The following is a 22,770-nucleotide window of genomic DNA, read 5'->3' as shown; positions in this document are numbered from 1 at the left end:
CAAGTTTAGAAACAACACAAAACCATATACATGCTGAAAATGAACATGCACAAGCCTGTACAACATGAAATCAAACAACATATGCCATGGTGGTGACACAAGGGTTAAAATTTCACTCTTTAGCAAAAAACAATCCTTGACTGGAATCTTATTTGTACAACAAAAATAGTTAAAAGACAGCTTTATAAATGCCCCAGGTTAGTGTTCTGGCGTATTCTGCAGGATGGCAGTTCTTCATTCCAGCAGGGGAGAGTAGGTTCATTTATTCACCCTAAATGAATATACGATGTCTGGATGCATGATATTTAAATGTGGTTCAACTGTATTTTGTTGTTTGCTTTTGGGAGTGTTTGCCTGGTTAATGGCAGAAACTCTCAAACTACTGAAGAAGAAGAATAACAACAAAAATATCATTTCCCAAGTGTATTTGTCTACAGAACTTGCTCTGAATGAAGCACTGGTCAGGACTAGTATCCCACAGAAGACACCTTCATTGTGCCCATCCAGACACTCTGAAGACATTACAAACATAAGCTACTATTAAGATCTTAAGATCTTAATGAGTTTTGGGGTCACTTTTGTCACTCATAATCTCTATCATTATTACCAAATTGTATATTATTTAGTATAGTCTTGCTAATAAAATGCAAAGTTTATGTATGATCTACTACAATTATGTAAGACTATGGAATACAGTAACTCCTAAGAACTCACTCAGTTTTTCCTAATTCTCAAGGCATGACTGCTTTAACATGCTTTTAGATATTGTAAAATTGACATTTCCAAATACCCCCACATTTACATAACCTTCTGTTCACTTCATGTCTTAAAAGGATTATTGAATAAGTTTACTGAATTACCCTTGTATTCACTGAAGATATACTAAAATATATGACATATATTGAAAGGGATACTTAGATGAAGAAAGCTTATCCTGGCTTTCAAGATGAGAGTGGGAGATGGAACCAGGACAATAAATACACCAATAACCCTAAGACATGGTGGTATAACATAGCGGGGTACAAAGGAAAAGATATAGAAGTCAGGAGGAGAGTGAGGTGGAATCATTTTAAGAACTCAGATACAGGTTCATCAAGAATAAAGGATGCATACCAGATGGATTTAAAAGACACGTAGAATGTCTCCTAAGTAGACAGGAGAAAATGAGACCCAGGTGTCTGTGAAGGAGAATAAAGGGTATATTGGGGGAGCAATGTTTCATACTTGCCAAGGCAGAGAGTTCAAATAGAGGAGCATGAGATTATCTTTTTGGAATATGAGCTTGAGTGTCGAGCCTGAGAGCCCTGAGTGGCAGGCTAAGGCATTTAGATTTAATCTGGTAGCCACAGAAGCACACCAAATGTTTTTCAGCAAAGAAAATTAACTATGAAAAACTAATCTGGTGCAGGTGTGTGTCAAGATTAGGGATGTAACACTGGAGAAATGACACTCAGGAAGAGAGGCAGGGGAAGGAGATTAAATTATGTGACAGGAGGACAGTATAGCATTAAGCAGCAGCCTGAAGGTTTGGGGATGGTTTAAAAAATCTGTCATCAGAAACCAGCAAGAGAAAGAAGTTTAGAAAACTTTTATGTCAAGAATAGTCAATGACGGTTTTTAAAAAAATCAATTACTTTACCAGAGGAATGTAGTCAGGAAAGAAATTTTTAAAGTATTGAAGTATTTAAGTGTTTAAAGTATTAAAGTATGAAGTCTAGAATCATCTTTAAATTTTAATTCCATCACAGTATTACTACTGCAAAGCAACACAATCCTAACATACGTTTGGGGCAAAGGCTAGAAGGAAGTAAAACAAGAGAACATTCTCTCCCACTCTTCTAAATTAACTGGAGTCAGAAAGCTCCAAAAAGCTTATCCAAGCATCACATGAAGTTATTCCCTTAATCCCTAAGGCAGAATTACTCTCCAGGGATTTCAGTCCACCTCTATTTTATTTCCTGAGATGAAGTAGGTTGAGGCAGCAACAGTTGTGTATACATTAACCCTGTTCCTTTCAAAAGGAGTGTAAGAGCAGCTGGTTAGTTCGGCATCTTCAATCACACTATGGCATGGCGGTAGAATTCTTTAGACTGGCTAAGTCATTTATGAAATTCAGCGTATGTGACAGTTTTCAAGAAAGTCCTTTAGATCTTTTCAATACAGTTCTTCATTTGGAGTAGCATTTAAAATGTTTACTAAGATGATTTTATTGATGCAAGTATCATTTTTAGAAGCCCAATAACACCCCTGTGTGCATACGTGTGTGTCAATACCTAGACACTTTGCCTGTCTTGAACCTTAGGCAAATGTTCTTGGACACCCTGTTGTGTATTATTGCAGGCATAAAACAAGTGTGAAAGGAGATTGTTTCCGTTGCTATGGAAATATCATTTAATTTCCTAATTAGTAGGTATATAAATGCAAAACCATAACATTTGATTACTTCCCAAGTTTGGCAACCAAGTCTATTGTTCATATCTGAGGACAAACCCCTCATGTTTTCAACACTTTTCTTCAAAGTAAGAATTAAGAATTTAACCTGTCTTGCATTTTAATGCTTATAAATTGATTTGCTGTGGGCAAGAGAAATGAAAAAATGTAGCAAGGAGCATATAAGTCATTTATTCTTCTCCTTAAGCAAGATATGTGACAATATCTATTGACTAACAAAAACGAGTCATGGCATTAATTCTGCAAAAAGATTTCTTCAAATCATCACCTTCCCTAACGGTTACGATTTACAAAAGGTGATTTATAAATATAAAATTGGAATTTATTTTTTAGTTTTTTTAATATTTATTTATTTTTGAGACAGAGAGAGACAGAGCATGTGCAGGGGAGGGGCAGAGGGAGACACAGAATCCAAAGCAGGCTCCAGGCTCTGAGCTGTCAGCACAGAGCCCAACGCAGGGCCCGAACTCGTCAACCGCGAGATCATGACCTGAGCAGAAGTCAGACGTTCAACCTACTGAGCCACCCAGGTGCCCCACAAAACTGGAATTTAGAAATCCATCTGTTAATACAAAGCAAGGTACAACTGACATCATCTTCTTTGTTTCCCCAAGTTTTGTCTAATTTGGGCTTTGCAAAAAAGTAAAAATAATAGATACTACGCAGCCAAAGCAAAAATGTTTTAAAGCAGCAAACGTAAAACTCACTGCTCCCTACCTACTTGCAGACACTGATTTCACCAATGAACCCCCTAGCCAGGATGTTATCTTGTGCTCAAGTTCCTCCATCAGGAACAATTCAAACTAAACTAAGCCTTCCTCTATACTGAAAAAATATTTCTGTTAGTTGTATGGGCACTATTAGTAAAATACCTTTTTTTTTCCTGGTCTGGAGATGTGAGGCACACTGCTAACCACAGATAAGGCTTTTCTCTGCTTTTACTGAAAGCGTGTTTTGCACAAATCACTAAACTCACAAGAGTTACAGTTCAGCATAGCAAGCTTCATTTTTAAAATGTTACCTACACCAATACCTGAGTAGTGCAGTAAGATGAAGGATGTAGCAAGGAGGGAAATTCCACTGGCTTAAATACCAGAAATCAGGGTGAAGAGACAACAAATCTGACCTGCCACCACAGACCACAGACAGCCTTCTAAGCAAATCATGTATTGATCATGGGGTCATAGTTTGGCCACTGACCTGGCCACTTCCCAATGTCTCTTCTCATCACCAGCAGAGCTCCAGGGGCTCCTGAGAGCAGATTGCATGACTAGCACAACGGCCACAGAAGAGCCTCCTGGCTTCAGCCTTCACTATCTACTCATGCCATCTCTTGCCTCCTTCCTCCCTTTGGCTGTCAGAACACAAAGACCTCATAGATGGAAACAATGAGCAATGCAAGATTTGATCTTACAATCTACCTTTCTTTGTCTCTGTATGTTCTGGGTAAAAATCTGGACCAAGGGTTTGAAGTGACAGAAACTTTTCTCTCTCTCTCTGCCATGCTTTATTTTTTCCCCCCACTTTGCTTATTTCCTTGACATCAGTGGTAAATACCTCATATGATTCCCCATTTTCTTTCTCATCCAATGTTTTCATTCTTGGTCTCTTAAGCATTGGTATTCTCGAGGATGCAGACCCCATACTTCTTATACCCCTTTATACAACCTCTGGGATACTTCATCTACTTCCATAGTATTCATTGTTACATCTTTGCCCCAAAATGTCTAATTTGAATAAAAAATAAAGAAACCTCAGAAGTCCAGACCTTATTTGTCAATGTCTAATGAAGATTTACATCTGGAATTCTTGTAAGCTCTTTAAATTTAACACCACCCAAACCAACATAAGCTTATTCCCAAACTATGTTTCACACCAGGAGGGCAAGGGATAAAAATCAGTTACCTTTGTCTTTGCCTCAGTCACTCACAACCAGTTGGTACCTAAGCCTTCTAGTTCCTAAATAATCAGCATTGTCTTCTCCATCCTTCCAGCTTCCTCATGCATCATCCTTTCCCTCCTCTATGCACTCTGGCAACAGTACCATTTGTGAGTCCCTAAGTTTACAGTGACATTCCTACCTTCATGCTCTCTCCTTAGTGTGGAATGATATTTCCTAACTTGTCTTTATGAGAAACTTCTATATGATATTCAAGTTCCTATTCAAACGTGAATCTTCTTGACCTTTTTCTACTTTTTGACCTCTTATACTCCTTCATTATTGCTATCTAGAACTCTGTCTATACGTCTGCTCCCTGTTGTATTTTTATAGTTTATCATCTGCCTTTCCTACCATATCATTAGAGGTCCTAAGCATAGAAACCATGTTACATTCATCTTGGTATCCAAAATAGGGTATCTTACCTAAGAAAGGCAATTAAAAAATGTCTTTTCAGCTATATTATAGCTAGATGTAAGCAGAGTAAATATCATCTTCAAGATAAAATGTTCATTTTCATGACTACATGAACACAGTAGAATTCTGCTCTACAAACGTATATTAGCTTTCAGTTTATCACTTCTGAAAAATATATGATTTAAAATTAGGACAAGGGGTAATATCTACTTTCCAAATGGAAAAACAAATAAAACCACAAGTAATTATTTTATTTCCTTGCCTTACATTATTCACCCTTTTAAAGTGTACAAATCAGTGATTATTTAGCAAATACACAACCAGTATGTGCAACCATCACCACTAATTCCAGAACTTTCATCACTCCAAAATGAGAACTCAAATCCATTAGCATTCACTCACCACTCCTCCTTTTCCTCAAACCCTGGTAACCACTACTCTATTTTCTATCTATGTAGATTTGCCAGATATTTCATATAAATGGAATTACACAATATGTGATATTTTGTGCTAGTTTCTTTCAAGGTTACCATAATGTTTTCAAGGTTGTCCATGTTTTCACATATATTTGTACCTATTCCTGTTTATGACTGAATAGTACTCCAATGCGTGGATATACCACATTTGTTTATCCATTTGTCAATATATGGCCATCAATTTGTTCCACTTTTTGCCCATCATGAATAATGTTGCTATGGATACAGGTATACAGGGTTTTCTGCGTGGTAGATCTTTTCATTTCTCTTTGGTGTAAACCTAAGAGTCAAATTATTGGGTCATAAAGTAACTGTATTTCACTTTTTGAGGAAGTACCAAACTATTTTTCCAAAGTGGCTGCACCATTTTACAGTCCCACCAGCAACCTAGATTCTAATTGCTTCACATCCTCACCAACATTGGACAGCATCTCTTTTTGACTAGAGCCAGATGATAAGTATCAGTACCTCATTGTGGTTTAGAACTGCACTTACCTAATGATTAATTAATTATCCTGAGCATCTTTCCATGTGTTTATTTGCCATTTCTATGTATTCTATGGAGACTATCCATTCAAATCCTTTACCTATTTTTTATTTAGATATATGTATTTTTATCATAAATTCATAATAGTTATTCATGTGTCCTGGTTACTAGAGTCTTATTAGATATATGACTGTAAAGATATTTCCCCATTGTGTGGGCTGTCTTTCCACTTTCTTGTGTCTTCTGATATAGAAAATTGTGAATTGTGATGAAATCCAATTTTTTTTTCTATTGTTGCTTTTACCTTTGGACTCATATCTAAGAAACCATTGCTTGATCTAAGGCCACAAAGATTTACACCATTTTTTTTTCTAAGAGTTTTATATTTAGTTCTTCATTTTGGTCTATGGTACATTCTCTTTTTTGAGTTATTTTTTATATGGGATGAGATGGGGTCAAACCCATTCTTTTATATGTAAACATTCAGTTTTCATTTGTTGAAAATACTATTTTTTACTGAATTGAACTGTCTTGTCACCCTTGTCGAAAAGTAAGTTGGCCATAAATGCATGGGTTTATTTATAGACACCCAATTCCATCCCATTGATCTATATGTCTTCTCTTAGGCCAGTACCATGCCATATTGATACTATAGTTTTGAAGCATGTGTAGAAATTGAGAAGTGTGAATCCCCCAACTCTGTTCTTCTATAACACTCTTTTGGGCTATTCTTGCTTTCCATTTGAATTTTAGGATCACTTGTCATTTTGGCAAAAAAGGGCAGCTGGGATTTTGATGGTGAATGCACCAAATCTGTAGATATTTGGGGAATACTATCATTTTCACAAAAGTAAGTTATACCATCTGTGAACATGAATGCATTTCCATTTATGTAGGTCTTCCTCAATTTCTTTCAGTAATGTTTTAGAATTTTTAGTATACAAGTCTTTGATATTTTTATATTCTAAAATATTTGCACTTTTTAAATTTTTTTAATTAATTTATTTATTTTGAGAGAGAAAGAGACAGCACAAGTGGGGGAGGGGCAGAAAGACAGAGGGAGAGAGAGAATCCCAAGCAGGCTCCACACTGCCCAATGCGGGGCTCAAACTCATGAAACTATGAGATCATGACCTGAGCCGAAACAGGAGTCGAACTAACCAATTGAGCCACCCAGGTGCCCTGATATTTCATTTTCCTGAATGAAAGGCAAAATAGTAACAGCATAGGTTGTTTTATAATTGTAGTAAGAATAGAAATGAAATCTGTTCAAAGTTAACATTCTACCTCATAAAACTTTTCTTTTTAGTAATTTTTAAAGGTTATATATTTTCAAAGAGAGACAGAAAGCACACATGAGAGCACAAAAGGAGAAGGGGCAGAGAGAGAGAGAGAGAGAGAGAGAGAGAGAGAGAGAGAGAGAGAGAGAGGGAGAGGGAGAGAGACAGAGAGAGAGAGAATCCCAAGCAGGCCTGCACTGTCAGCACAGAGCCCGATGCGGGGCTCAATCCCATGAACTGTGAGATCATGACCTGAGTTGAAATCAAGAGTCAGAAGCTTAACTGCGTGAGCCACCCAGGCGCCCCACCTCAGAAAACTTTTTATGGCACATATTAATAATTTTGATACGAAATATTTTAAATACTTAAGAAAGCATTTTTATACATTAACTTTTTTTATTGAATAACAATTCTACAGGTGTAAATTAAGGTGAACAACAATAAAACGTAATGTATCTGGATTTAAGAAGTCAGTTATTCATAACAGCAATAGCAAACAAAATTCTTTCTAAAGGCAGCCAGGCCTCAAGAACATTTCATCATATATCTCAAATTATTCAGACCACCTAAAACAGAAAACAGTTATATGCTGGTCACTGAAATCTTTATCTGAACTTATGATATCAGTATTATTGTGACTCATATTTACTGCAATTCTTTAGGAAAAGACAGAACTATTATAAAGCTAACTACATTTCTAAAAATTAGATTTAATGATTCAACGTTAATAAAAATATCTTACAATTCTGAGTCCGGACTTGCCAGTTGTTACTCATTTCACATCCATATTCAATTAATATTCTACAAAGAAAAACCCCTATTTTCAATAGTGAATTTACATCATCTACTTATAACATCTTAGTGCAGATCAGAGGATTTTAAGGTGACAGGCTCATTTATGATAAATCAATACCAATATGTATGCATAAAGCCTAGACCAGATGAGTAATTATAATTCAAGGCAATTTGCCCATTTTCTCAATAAGCAGAATCAATGAAAGGTTTTCTTTCAAAATAACCATTTTTCATACTAAAAGAACACCATGAAAAGAAAGCCAAGGTTAAGCTTCTCCTAAAGTTTGAAAAAGATCTAGTGCCAAACATTAACTTCTGTTAAAGAATTGAAGATCTCCAAAGCTTCTCAGTGGTGCTGAACCGAGTACTGTGTTAGTATTCATATATTTCTCCAAGACAAGGCTGAATGTGAGACAGGGATGGTATGCGGCAGAATGTCAGCGGGAAAATGATGATAACATAGTATTGAAAGTAGCAGCCAAAGCACAAAGGCATTTGGATAAAATTTTAAAAGTTTACTACCAGGAGCATTATCATAAGCATGTTGTCACCATCATCGTAACACCAGTCAACTCAGCCCAAGACCTAAAAAAGACCTAGTTCACGCCCTTGAAGAGCCACATACAAACAGTACCCCCATGAAGTATTCATAAAGGCCTAGAAAAGTGCCAAGTAAATATTTGGAAGTGAGTATACGAAATCCATGTATACACCCTGCTTAGTCCAGAGATAAAGGTTCACAATTACAGTGATACATAATTACAACAATGTATTTAGGTTACTATGGAAGAGACAAATATTGAGAATAATATTTAAAGCAAAAAGGTGTGTTCAGTTCACACTATAGTGTATTTCATATATGAAGAATGACTCATTCATACTGAATCTAAGTGAATAGGAAAAGATATCTAAAATTAGAAGAAAACTAAAAGAAAAATAGAAGTATTATATCCTATTTACGTCTGTGTGTGTGTGTGTGTGTGTAAGTTGCCATATACTGTTGTCTTTACGTACAAAGAGGTTATACAAATTGGTAAGAAAAACACAAGAAGAACAATGTTCCTCAACTAGTAAAGTTATTTCAACAAGGTGACTGGATATAAGATCGAACACAAAAATGTAAAGGTATAGTTTCTATATCGGTAATAACCTTTTAGAAAATGTAAAAGAAACACAATCCTTTTCCCAACAGCAAAAGAAACTACAAACAAGATGATAATAAATGTAACATGAAATGAGAAAGACTTTCCTCTATGAAGAAAATAATTTATTATATTGAGGGACATGAAAAAGGCCTCAATAAATGAGCCATGCCAATGGAAAGACTATGAATGAGAAAGTTGTTACTTTCCTCTCAAATACTCTTAAATCAAATACAATGCCAGTTAAAATCTCAAGGGTATTATTTATGAAATTAGATAGTCTGGTTATCCTAGTCTTTTAAAGAAAACGCCCAACAATAAATAAGAGAATTTGGAAAAAAAAAATCATCACTTACTAGACATCACAACATCCCATAAGCTATAGTAGTTATAAGAGTGTGACAACAACAAAATTCTTTATACCCAGAGAATATAAATAAGTCCTATAAATTAAAATAAGATAAATAATCCACTAGAAACACATGGGTAAAGATATGAACACAGTTACCACAGCAGAAGCAAAACGTTAGGCCATTAGGCCGAAAAACAAATGAAAAGATAGTCAACCTCTCTATAAATCAGAGAAACAAATTCATATAACAAGGTGCCATTCTTACCTATGCATTGGTAAACTTTTCCAAGTTAAAGCTATCATGTATTGGCAAAAGTTTAAGGAAATATGCACCTTTCCATCTGCTGGTTGAATGTAAAGAAGGTAGTGCTACCATTTTGAAGACCAATTAGGTATCAACTATTAAAATCTAAAATGCACATACCTCATTCCTCAAAATTACAACCGCCAGCGTACTTTCAAAAGGAATACACTAGAACGTGTGGACAAGAAACTTGTATAAGGATGCTTGTTTGAAATAGCAAAATAATAGGAATAAACTGTCATGAAAACACAAGGATTAAATAAACCATGATTAAACCAAACTACAGAAAAGGCAGCAGTTTAAATGTGTGTGTGCGTGTGTGTGTGTACTCATGTTATCCGCTAAGCTATATGTGAAGTGAAAATAAGGCATAAAATACTATGTTACCATCTCAGTAAATATAAGAAAATACACCTTACTACACAGACATTGATCACCTATATATGTTAAGGGACTCTCCTGGGGCCCTAAGGTCAATTTCCTGCCCATGACACAACCCATATTTGAAGGCAGATCTGTATAAACATTTTATCTCCATAGATAACCAAAAACTAGAAACTTAAATTCCAATCAATGTAATGTTTCAGAGGATTTAACATGGAGGAAGAGTTTTTATTACCCAAGGAAATACTTAAGTATGTTTAGTTTAAAAACCCAAACACAAAATTATACATACCTATGATCTCAGGTATGCTTTAAAAAGACCTCTGCATGATAAACTCAGATATACTCATAGTAGGGGTGGGGGTTGGGGTGAGGGAGAAACCTTGAAATTTACCAAATGTTCATTGGATAGTTGTTGAACTGCAATCATTTTTATTTTCGAGTGTCTTTTTTCTGTTTATTTTCTAGATGTTCAGCAATGGGCATGCACTACTGCAAGTGTAAAAGATAAAATGTGTTGTTTCTGAAATAATGTATCTTCTGTTATTACATCCTTGAGATACCTTGATACCGATAATGCCAAAATGTTTCTCTACTCCCAGCCTGGCTCTCCCCTTCACGCCAGGCCAGTCCCACTTCTCAGCTGCTTACTGAGCAGTTATCAGCCTCCCAGCTTCTGTTCTCCTGGATATGACTCCACCTCTGCCCCTGCTGTGCTCATTGATCCCACCTTCCTGCTGGCTCAGCCCTGTCCCAGTTCCCGGACCGAGGCAGGACTGAAATAAAAAGTACTAATACAAGGTCATCCCCTCCTCCATCTCTCTCCCATCCATTACTAGACCCACTTGTTTCTGATTCTGAGTCCACCTGGACTTCTGGCCCATGCCGCTGTGGAGTCGGTATCACATTGCACGACATCGCTATCGTATTCTTTCTGGTATTAAACAGTTCAGGTACTTTTCACCCCCGCTAGATTGTCAACTCATAAGGTCAAATGTTCTATCATACTTTTATGTAGATCCAGGGCTGTGTCCTCCAAAACAGTGGTTTTAATAACTTGTAAGAAAGTATTTGATGAATGACTGCTACATTTGTTTAACCAGAAATCTGTAGCATTTGTTTAAAGACAGAAAGAGTTCAGAGACCTAATTCAACAGCTAGCATTTATTAAGAAACTAATGGGGGCCCAAGATTGAAATAGGGGAATATTAGAACAAAATGAAGGTATGGCTTCTATTCTTGACACAGAATCTAAAGTGGGTTGACAACACCTATAAAAAAAAGGAGAGAATAATTACTGTTTTAGCTTCTGCCTTAACAAGCAAAACATGAAAATCCTCTTGCCTGAGGTCCTGATTTCACAGATGGGCAAACTGCAATCGAGTTTGCCTGCCTGGATTCCAGACTACTGCCAGCAGTGACTTTCACCTCCTGTCCCAACTCTATGGGCCCCTGTGTGCCTGGCTCTGCTTGTCACTATGCATGTGCTTGCCTACTTTGAATTATCCCCCTGGATCTAGATTCTTTCTTCCTCTAATTCATGCTGTGCATTAGGATTTAAATTTCTTCCTTTTTTTTTTTTTTTTTTTTTTTTTTTTTTTTGCTAGGGTACCCTTTGTCACCTGTTTCTGCACATGTTCCCACAATAACAGACTATGGCAACAATCCTAGCTTTTCTCTTCAACCTCCTTCCCATAAGATGAATATCACGGCAGGCATCTAAATAAAATTCAAACAACACTGCTGCTTGCTTACCCAACATTCGTTTCCCCTTCCTTTTTCTTAACAGAACTGCCATTCAGTACATCTCTCCCCTTCATTTCCTACACACAGCCTAGCACTTCAGAGAAAGCCTATCTCATCTGAGCTGGGAGACCTGATTAGCCTAAACTAGGAACATGCTATTCCCTTTGTCTTTGCTGCTGGGTGCATTGGGGATGCCCATGTGATCCAGTACTGGACAGTGAGATAAGAGATAAGGGAGGACTTTTGGCAAAGGTTTCCTCATTTTTCTGGAAGGCACACTGCTGCTGCATGATGGTGGGCTTAGAACTGCAGTAGCCATCATGCCGCTGGCTGACGATGAGGTCTAGACACAGAGGGGCAGAGTCCAGGGAAGAGAGGGAAAGCCAAGCCGAGGCCTGACACCTAGACTTTCCCATCCTTCAGGTTTCTTGTTATTTTGGCAAATCTTTTTGAATGTATTCTCTTTCCTCTGCTGCCAGCTTGCTTGGAGTAGATAGCACAAAACCCAAAACCATGTACCAGCAGTTCTGTTTTCTTTTTCAAAGAATAACTTTAAAATCGGAATTTGAATTGATGGATATTTGGGTTGTTTTTAGTTTGAAGCTATTATGAATAAAGCTGCTGTTGATGTTCATGTAAGAGTCTTTCTGCCATGTTTTCATTTCACCTGGGAGTGGAACGCCTGGATTGGGTGGTAAGAGCATTTTTAACATTAGGAGAAATGGCCAAACTGTTTCCCAAAGTGTTGGATTCCCATGAGCAATGTATGAGTGCCTCAGACACTTCACATCTTCTCCAAAACTTGACATTATCAGTCTTTTTAAATTTAGCCATTCTAGTGTTTGTACGGTGGTCTTGTGTTGTGCTTTTAAAAATTTCATTATTTAGGAGCACTTGGGTGGCTCAATCAGTTGAGCATCCTACTTCAGCTCAGGTCATGATCTCACTGTTTGTGAGGTCAAGCCCCGCTTAGGGTTCTGTGCTGAAAGCTCAGAGCCTGGAGGCTGCTTCGGATTCTGTGTCTCCCTCTCTCTCTGCCCCTCCCCCACTCATGCTCTGTCTCTGTTTCAAAAATAAAATAAACATTAAAAATAAATAAATAAATAAATAAATAAATAAATAAATAAATAAATAAAATTTCATTATTTGGGGCAAATAATGGAGTTGAACACCTTTCACATCTTCATTGGCCATTTGTATATTTTCTTTTGTGAAATATATCTTCAAATATTTTGTCCATTTTTTTCATTGGATTGTTTGTTCTCTTATTGAGATGCTAGGGTCCTATGTACACTTAGGACAATTAGTCCTTTGTCCAATATATAGAGATACAAATAGAAATACACAGATATAGCAAATCTTGTGTTTTTGAAAAGTTTTTTTTTATTTTGATAACATCTAATTTATGTTTTTTTTTTTTATAGTTAGTGCTTTTTGAGTCTTAAGACATTACTGCCTAACCACAAATCACAAAGATTTTCTCAAATGTTTTCTTCTACGAGTTTATATATTCAAAGTCATAGAGAAATCTCAAAAACATTATGCTCAATAAAAGATGGAGACAATAATGACTACACATTCTCTGATTCAATCTACATCCATTCCTAGAACAGGAAAAACTAATCAACAGAGAAATAACAGATCAAGCAGAATGGAACTTTTTAGTGTAATGGAAACAGTCTATATCTTGATTGCAGTGGTGGTTACAAAGGTATATTTGTCAACGCACAACCACACTTAAAATGAGTACACTTTGGAGAATAGACTCCAGAAATACACTCATATTTACATGGTCAATTAATCTTCCACAAAGAAAGAATATACAATGGGGGAAAAGATAATCTCCTCAATAAATGGATAGTCACATGCAAAAGAATGAAACTGGACCATTTTTGTATACCAGATACAAATGTAAACTCAAAATGGATCAAATACTTAACTATAAGACCAGAAACCATACCACTCCTGAAAAAAAACATAGGCAGTAAGCTCTTAGACATTAGTCTGAGCAATATTTTTTGGATCTGTCTCCTTAGATGAGTACAACAAAAACAAAAATAAGCAAGGGCACCCGGGTGGCTCAGTAGGTTGAGCGTCCAACTCTTGATCTTGACTCAGATCTCAGGGTTCATGAGATCAAGCCCCATATCGGGCTCTCTACTGGCAGTGCAGAGCCTGCTTGGGATTCTCTGTCTCCTCGCTGTCTGCCCCTCCCCTGCTTGCACTCTCACTCTCAAAATAAATAACTATTTAAAAACCAACAAAAATAAGCAAATGGGATTACATCAAAATAAGAAGCTTTTGCTAATTACAGAATACCATCAAAAAAAAAAAAAGAAAGAAAGAAAAAGCAGCCTTCTCAGAGAAGATATCTGCAAATGATATAATTGATAGGGGGTTAATATCCAAAATTTATAAGAAACTCACACAATTCAATATCAAACAAACAAACAATCCAATTTAAAAATGGGCAGAGGACCTGAACAGACATTTTTTTCTCCAAACAAGACATACAAATGGCCAATAAACACGTGAAAAGATGCTCAACATCATTAATCATCAGGAAAATGCAAATCAAAACCACAATGAGGTATCACTTCACACCTGTCAGAATGACTACTGTCCAAAAGACAAGCAATAACAAGTGTTGATGAGAATGCAGAGAAAAGGCAACTCTCATTCTCTATTGTTAGGAATGGAAAATGGCACAGCCACTATGGAAACAGTACAGAGGTTCCTCAAAAAATTAAAAGTAGAACTAGCAAGTGATCCAGCAATTCCCCTTCTGGGTATTTATACAAAGAAACTGAAAGTACTAATTTGAAAAGATATATGCACCCCTATGTTCACTGGAGCATTATTTATAATAGTCAAGACATGGAAGCAGTTTAAGTGTCCATCAAGAGACAAACGGATAAAGAAGATATGGCACTCACACAGGTGTATGTACACACACGTGCGTGTGCACACACATGCACACACACACATGTGACAACATGGGTGGACCTAGAGGGTGTTATGTCAGGTGAAATAAATTAGAGAAAGACAAATACCATATGGTTTCACTTATATGTGAAATCCAAAAAACTAAACAAATAAACAAAACAAAATAGAAACACAGATTCATAAACATGGTGTTTGCCAGAGGTGAAGGGATGGGAAAAATAAGGAAAGGGGATTAAAAGGTACAAACTTCTAATTATAAAACAAAACACAAGGACACAATGTACAGCATGGGGAATATATTTAACAAATTTCCTTGGTGACAGACAGTAGCTAGATTTGACATGGTTATCACTTTGTAATATATATAAATGAATCATTATGTTGTACACCTGAAACCAATGTTGTATGCTAACTACACTTCAATAAAAGAAAAAAAATGGATATAATATATTATACAGAAAACATACCTCAACAAATTTTATTTTAGAAATTTTAAAAGGAATTTGGTAAAATTCTGATGACCATACAGTCCTATGGAATAGGATTTAGGCAGTAAGCAGGACTTCACTGTGCCTGAAGCAAAACTACTAACCTTAGAGCATATATAATTTTTAGATAAATATCACCTTATTCTAAATTTGTTAATGTCATAGAATCTTTCAGAGACATTGGCATTACTCAAACAAGTCCACCATACAATGGGCTAGTCCCTGAATGGAGGTAGCAACTGACACATGCCTTCAGGCCAGGAAGGGTTTTTAAAAAGGAGAGAGAGGAAAGGACGGAAAGGTAAGAAAGAGAAATGTGTTGTAGTTCTCCCTTAGCCCAGAGACTCTGTGAAGCTAAATTTGCAATTTTCTTGGGAAAGAGAAAGCATATGCCACTGAAGATGAAGGTTTTTCTCATGTAGCAGCAGTTTATGTTTCAAAAGAAAAAAACAAATGGGACACAGTAAGAAATACATCATTATGCCTTGAAATTTTAAGGGAAACTCACAGGTAGTTATTATAGAATTTTATAGCTAGAAAACACTCTCTATATCATATAGAGTCAAAACCACTTAAAATAAAGATTAAATAAATAAGCCTTGGAGAGTGTGAGGCTTGTTTAGTCATATAACTAGTTAGTTGGTTGAAAACCTGGAGGAAGAACTGAGGTGTCCTGGTGCCTGATTCAGTGCTTTTATAAAATTACAATCTCTAGCCCAATGCTCTGCACACAGCAGATATTTAGAAAAACAAAAAACAAACAAAAAAACTTACTGAATAAATTCATGCTAGGTAATAGGATAAAAAATACAAAGAGAGTGTAAGTGAATAGAGAGATAAATTTAGATGCAAACATTTTCCCCAACAAGTTCTGTATATATTTCTTTATGCCAATTCTGCATATTATAGGGGGAAAAACATAATTTGTGGAATTACGCTAGCAGGTATCAATGCCTGAAGAAAGAAAATGAAGACCAGCGGTAAACTCTCAAGAATTGTAAGATGTCCTTTCCTAGAAATAACTGAGGACAATTAGCTCTTCCTGAGATAGTTGAGGGGCATTTCTACCTTTTTACTGAAAGATGGATTAATGATGTTTAACAACAGTTTTCAGGCCTTATTGAATTTACAATAAACTTGAGTGAGTGTATTTGCACCAAATCTTTGTCTAATCACAATTAAAATCAAATGAGAATGTCAGCTCCTTTGGTCAAGCATGGAGTCACTACAGTTTCTGGTTAGGTTGTGGGAGACCTGACATATCTCCATCAGGAGTTCATGGCTTTGGCTGTGAAACATCAAAATGCTATAAAAAAAAAAAAGATCTTGGATTTACTGCAGATACGTAATAAACAACATAACCCCAGTTTACACAACATTAATATATTAGAAGCATCCTGTTAATTTTTCTATTATGGTTCTATAGTCCATAGGATCTTTTAAAATTATTTATTTTACCTCAATCCTGGTGGCATGTCCGTTATTTTAAGGTAGGAATGTTGGAGCAAGTTAGGATATTACTTGATTTGGATCTTGATCCCAATCAGGCAGTTCCCACAGGTGCTATATTACTTAGTTCCCCCCCCCAAAAAAAAAGCATAAAATACCAAGATACTGAGAAATAGCAAAATAATGGAAAGCCAACATCTGATTTTACGTACATGTTTTTTCAGCTAGTTTTTCAGCTAGCTAATGATCTAGTTTTAAAGAATGTTAACTGAAATATATTTGTGTGTGTATATTTTAAAACAAGTAAAACATGGATTTAATCAGCATGACAGGAAAAATACAGAAAACCCTTAGTTGAACAGGAAATATTAATTTTTCAGCTCCATAGATGGAATAAAATTAATTCATTTTATCTTATCCTGACTCTACCTCTCCATTTGGTCACCACCTTAACATATAGGGAAGAAAATTGCTTATTTTATTCCTGTTAATGCACACTGTCTTCACATCTGAAAAACAATAGTCTATGAGTTGTACATGCAGATACAGCTTGTAAATAAAATGGAACAAAAGCCCTATAAAATTAAGCTTTATAAAATCAGACTATCACTGGTGTTTTTTAATAATATGTTACAGGTAATAATCTCGAAAAGTTGTTGAATGCATATTTTGTGGTTGAGTTAGAATTCATCTCCAAGGTAAAAATTCACTTATGAGGAAAATAAAAATGTCTAAAAGTAAAGTGTGTTAAAAATCACTAGTGCTTTAATACGGAACTGCCTAGAAGTAATATATTTGAAAATGTTTTATTCAGATATGCTGAATCTTTAAAACAACAGAATATTGAGGAAAAATCTCAAAATAGAAAAATGCTACAGTCTATGGTCTGTTAAACTGCTAACTTTAACATTCATGTTTCTTATAAAATAATTTTCATGTGACCATTTTCAGTAATACTAAAACTATAAAAAATAAATATAAGGAGAGTATTTTACTATTTTAGAGAAAGCAAATTGTGTCAATGGATTAAAATGGATGAAACATGAAAACCTTAAAGATGAACACTAACATTCTCTTAACTTGCAGGTAAAATTTTCTGAAAACCCTTTTTTCCAATAAGATAATATAATTCGTATCACTGATGCTGTTGGATAATTGTTTCGTGGATAAATGTTCAAAATAGTTAATAAACACCTGTCAAAAATAAAAGTGTACCAACAGACGTAGCCAGTAAGAAACTGGCATCCCATCCTATGCAGACATTTAACTTGCCTAGTGCACACATACATTCCCAACAGACCCCCTGTTGTCATCAGAGCTTAGTCTCCCTGTAAAATACTTGGAATAGCATAATCCATACAGGATCATTAATAATCTTGAACACCAAAAAAAGGGAGGAAGGGGGACTGCTGTTATTAGGAAAAGTCAACAATAAAATAAAAATAAAGTTCCTGGAAATATAATTACCCTAAAATTACCTGCTTCATGTGTGTCAACATAAAATAATCCTGGTTATTATTTTCCAAGCTACAGTCCTGGAATATTCCTGGGTTAAGTCAAAACAAGAGAGAGTTGTGATAATCACAATATTGAACCTTTGTTGTTTAGAAAGGTCAAGTTTACTCTCTGCCTTGAAAGAAAAGAGATGAAAAAAAAAAAAAAAACAGTCTGGGCCCTCACCTTGACACTGACCTAGGATTCAGTGTCTTGGGATGGGGCTTTGGGTGAGCACTAATACAAAACCCCTGGGTAGCTAAACATTCTGTCATAAAATAGATCCTACACTACAACAAGTTGCCTTATCCTAAGTGTTAGCGTAATTACCCTGGCTATATAAGTGTAACACCTTTTAATACCCTCACCAGTATGCCAAATATTCCACTAAGGAGCCTTCCCAAACACACCTTGCTTCTTCTTCGCTTTCTGCTTTTGTTCCAGCTCTGGTACCCACACTGCATGAAATCCTTCTCAGGAATACCCGTCCAAGCTCCAGAACTACCGGTGAATACAATCTTTCCCTGGCTACATAAACATCTGTCCTGTTTGCAATTCCTCACTTACTTTCTCTTCACTCTTTTCTAGTACATAATCATATATTGTCTTATTTTAAAACCATTTATTCTAATTACAATAATGCTTACCCAATATATACATTATTTGTACTAAGTACTGTGCTTAACATATTTAACCCTTAAAGCAATCCCATGAATCAGAGTCTACCAAGGTAGACAACACTCTCTACTACTTAAATATAGCATGCACTCAAATCTAAAGCTCTCTCCAAAGACCTTATTCTTTGACATTGTGAAATATGACCTCATGCAAATGCCTGCTCTCCTCTACTAGACTGTAAGCTAAGGTCAAAGACAGTGGTGTCTTTTACTTCTTTCCAATACCTCACATCACTTAGCATATGGTTGGGCAGGTTTTAAGAGCTCTGAGTGAGGGAGGCACACAGAATATACCCATAATATTTCCTACAGTGTCCATTAAATGTTCTGTTGGGTCTTTATCTGTACCATACATTCTTAAAGGTCCAGTCAACTAAAGGCAGAAGCTTCCAGAAATGAAATTCTTCATAGGAAGTCTCTATCTGTAAACTGGATTTTGGTCAGAGTAGCAGGTTGCTTTTTGAGGACACTAGTTTCTCTTCTATTTTATATTTTATTAATTTTACTCATCTGTCTCAAAATCTTGCTGTAAACAGATGTCATTTTATCTTCTATTCTTTAATAAGCTACCATATTTTGTTTTCACTAGGTGGACAAATGTTTACAAAGGAGACAAATAAATGGTACCTTTCTTTCCACAGTAAGAACAGTATTAAAAACTGAGACATAACACCCACGTCATTCTATGTAGCAAAACTGCAATAAGGAAAGAGCAGGACTGACTGAGGGGCCGTCTCCACTGCACACTCATGAGTAGGAAGTCCCACAAAGAAAGAGCAGTAGAGATGCTGGAAGGGGAAAAAGTCATTTGAGAGTAAATTAGGATAAAACTAACTTATTTTATCCATATACAATTACTTACTACCAAAGTCTTTCACTAGCTTCACAGCATTCCAGGAAAAGGAACAACAATGATACAGAAACACCCCTATCTACAATTGTGTTCACTTTTAAGTTATGTCACCACTCAAACACAGATAGGGTTGACTGCAATTCTGCATCAGGATGTTGGTAACACTGATAATCCAACCAAGCTTCTGCCACATGTCTTAAGAATCAGCCAAGTCATTAATGGAATTGCATTCCTACCAAAGGGAGTTGAGGCAGAGGGTAGGTCCATCATTCCTAATAACACCTACTTTCCCAAAACTGATTCAGATGATTAACTGTATCAGTTCTTCATCAAATCAGCACTCAATCACTTTGCAAGGTAATTCTCTTCATCTCAACTCCTACTTTTACATGCCCATAAAATGCAAAAATGCATATTGCACTACTGACATATAATAATTTAAATAAAAAGAAAAAAATCAATCATTTGCTCCCTGCATCGCATCTTACTGGCAGCTTCACTGAATCCATGTGAATTCAATCCCTCCCTACACACTCATTAAACTTAAAATATTGCTATTCCATGGCTATTAAGGTTTTGGGGTTTTGTTGGTTTTTTAAAGGAGAATAGATATTACAAAATACAAGCTTCTAAATACTCCATTTCTGATTTATACTTACACTGTTTTTGGAGCTTTCTGAAATGATGAATACACTAAACATTCTGAGGCATGGTTGTCCCACCACGTATAAATAAACTTTTCAGCCACAATACTTGCAAAAAGGAAGTCTGAAAAATTACTATTAATATATATAATGGAAGGAGTTAGAGTGCAAGCTAAATAAACCAAAGTGAAATATACCATTTAGTGAAACTAAGTGGTACAAAACCAATTGAAATTTTAAATTGTTAATAACGGTCCCGGAGCGAATTCAACTTTTCCATTGTTGTAAACCACAAACAGAACTACACAGTATGTTTCTTTTCAAAGATCTTTACAGTTCCTGTAAGATGGGTGAGAAAGGCTAAGAGTATCTGTTCAAGGCTCTAATGCACCTAATGCTTTTAAAATGGTATATTTATAAGCCTGCTCATACTCATTACTCCAAAACTACTCATTGTCCTCCTTTAGAAGTTAAGCCATAATGAACAAAAGTGTATTCTTCCATTCTTCTGCTCCCTGTTTTCCCAGATCTATCTACCTTAGTGTTCTGTATGTTGACCAAAACATTCCATAAATAATGCTATGGTGCACACACATTAAAGTTTAGAGAGTTTCTGCTTTTGAAGGAGATGGTGACAGAACTAAGGATACACAGGTTCAATTCCAAGACAAATATTAGGCGGGTGGTTTGAAAATATCCATCAAAAGAGGCCTAGGGGAAAAGGATACAAGCGTCCACTGCCACCACCCTTCCTCTCCCCTCCCCTCTTCCTCTCTTGTTCTCTTCCTCTCTTCTCTTCTTTCCTTGTGGCTTCTCACAGAGACCATCAAAGCGGGGAAAGCTGCTAATTTAAAATTAGTGAGACACATACTGGGAATATGTAACTCCCAGGAGGAAAAAAGAAACTGCTAAAAAGGGGTGTGGGGGGTTGTTGGCAACATGTTTAAGTGACAATCTTCCCCACCCCCACCCTAATACTGCACAAATCCACAGATTCTTTCCAGACTCTCTTCTCTTTCCAGGTCCCAGTACTCTAAACAACTTGACCCTTAATCCGAATAATTTAGGGACCTGCAGGGCATCCGCTGTGCAAGAGTGTATCTCTCGGTATATGTGCCCAATTTTCTGGAAGCCCGTGAATCCGGACAGTTGTAGCAAGCAAGGGATCTCCCACCGGGTAAGGGGTGAAGAAAGGGGGGAAGAGATGGAGTCAACAGGAAAGGATGCAGAGCAGAGCTTGAGGGCGAGTGGCTGAAAGGAAGACAGGGAAGAAAGAAAGGGTGGGAAGGAAGTGGGGCTGGGAGAGAGGAAGAAAGGGATGAAAGAAAGGCTGGAAGAGAGAAAGGAGGGGAGAGGAGAGAGGGATGTTGGGAAGGATGAGGGCGGGAGGGTTGGGGAGCGGGGAGGGAGGGGAGGATGGAGAGGATGGGAGGGAGGTAGGGAGGGAGGGAGGCAAGCAAGGATGGAGGATGCTCTGCCCGGGACTCACCTCTGTGGGTCGGTGGGAGTTTCTCGCCTCCTCCTCTTTTTCGCCCGTTCCCAACAGCTGGAGGGGTAATCACAGAAGGGACTGGAGAGGCGGCGGCGGGGACGAGGGCAGCAGCTGCTGCAGCCGCCTCTGGCCGAGGTGCGGTGCCTCCTGCTCCGCCCGCCAGCCCGGGTCTCCGCCTTACTCAGGGCTGGAAGCGAAGCCGCTCCCCCCTCCCCCCGCCCGCCCCGCGTCCTGCCCAAGCGCGAGCGGCAGCGGCCCGGATCGCCGCTAGGGGAGACGGGCAGTGCGCAGGCGCAGCCGCTTGCTCGCTGGCGCGCCCCCGTGGTCCCCGAGGGGCTGGAGGAGGCCAGGGGTAAGGGGAGACGCGGGCGCGCACGGCCTAGGGAGCGTCGAGCGGGAGGGGCAGGGGCGGAGCTGGGGAGGCGAGGCTAGCTCCACGCCGCAGGTGGGGGGAGGGGACGACAGCGAAGGGGCACCGCCGAAGGGCGCAGGTGCCGTGTCCATGACAACCGCGTTACCCTTCGGGAGGGGACGGGGAGCTGAGTGGCCGGAAGCTGCGAGGACCGGGTACTGAGACACCGTACTGGAGAGGTCCTGAGGAGGGCGGTAGGAGAAGGGGACTGGGGTTGCTGAGTAGGAAGAAAGGGTGAGCCCAGAGAGGGCACGGACGCTTGGCAGGAAGAGGGCTGGGCCTAAGTGCAGCGAAGGTAGAGACTGACAGGGGCTGTAGGTTTGTTGGGACCTGGAGTACCCAGGGGAGGAGGATTGGACTTTAAAATAGGACCTGGAAGAGGATGGAAGTGTTAAAACAACTTGCTCATTTCATGAGCCTTTGTTGAGTGCTGTGTATGTGGAAGGCATTCTAATTCTTTTGATTCAAAGATAATTACTAAGCCTCTAATTTGCACCGGCCACTCTACTTAAGCATTTCAAGACATCAAAAAATGTTTAGTA

General features: G+C 37.6%; 1 protein-coding gene across 4 annotated transcripts in view; it reads right to left on the bottom strand.

Moving 5' to 3' along the window:
* Window positions 1-22,187, bottom strand: part of CTNNA2 (catenin alpha 2) — a 1,099,255-nt gene extending 1,077,068 nt beyond the window's left edge. For 2 of the 4 annotated variants that reach the window (XM_019443134.2, XM_019443137.2), the window contains exon 1: window positions 21,814-22,185. The gene's annotated coding sequence lies outside the window, so the exon portion shown is untranslated. Of the gene's footprint in view, window positions 1-21,813 lie in introns of all 4 variants that reach the window. The other 2 variants (XM_019443126.2, XM_019443142.2) reach the window with 2 other exon arrangements.
* Window positions 22,188-22,770: the final 583 nt, after the last annotated feature.

The sequence above is a fragment of the Panthera pardus genome, unplaced genomic scaffold (assembly GCF_024362965.1).
Source record: "Panthera pardus isolate Hobbes unplaced genomic scaffold, ASM2436296v1 HiC_scaffold_25, whole genome shotgun sequence".
Classification (NCBI taxonomy): Eukaryota; Metazoa; Chordata; class Mammalia; order Carnivora; family Felidae; genus Panthera; species Panthera pardus.
This window is presented reverse-complemented; position numbering and strand designations above follow the sequence as displayed.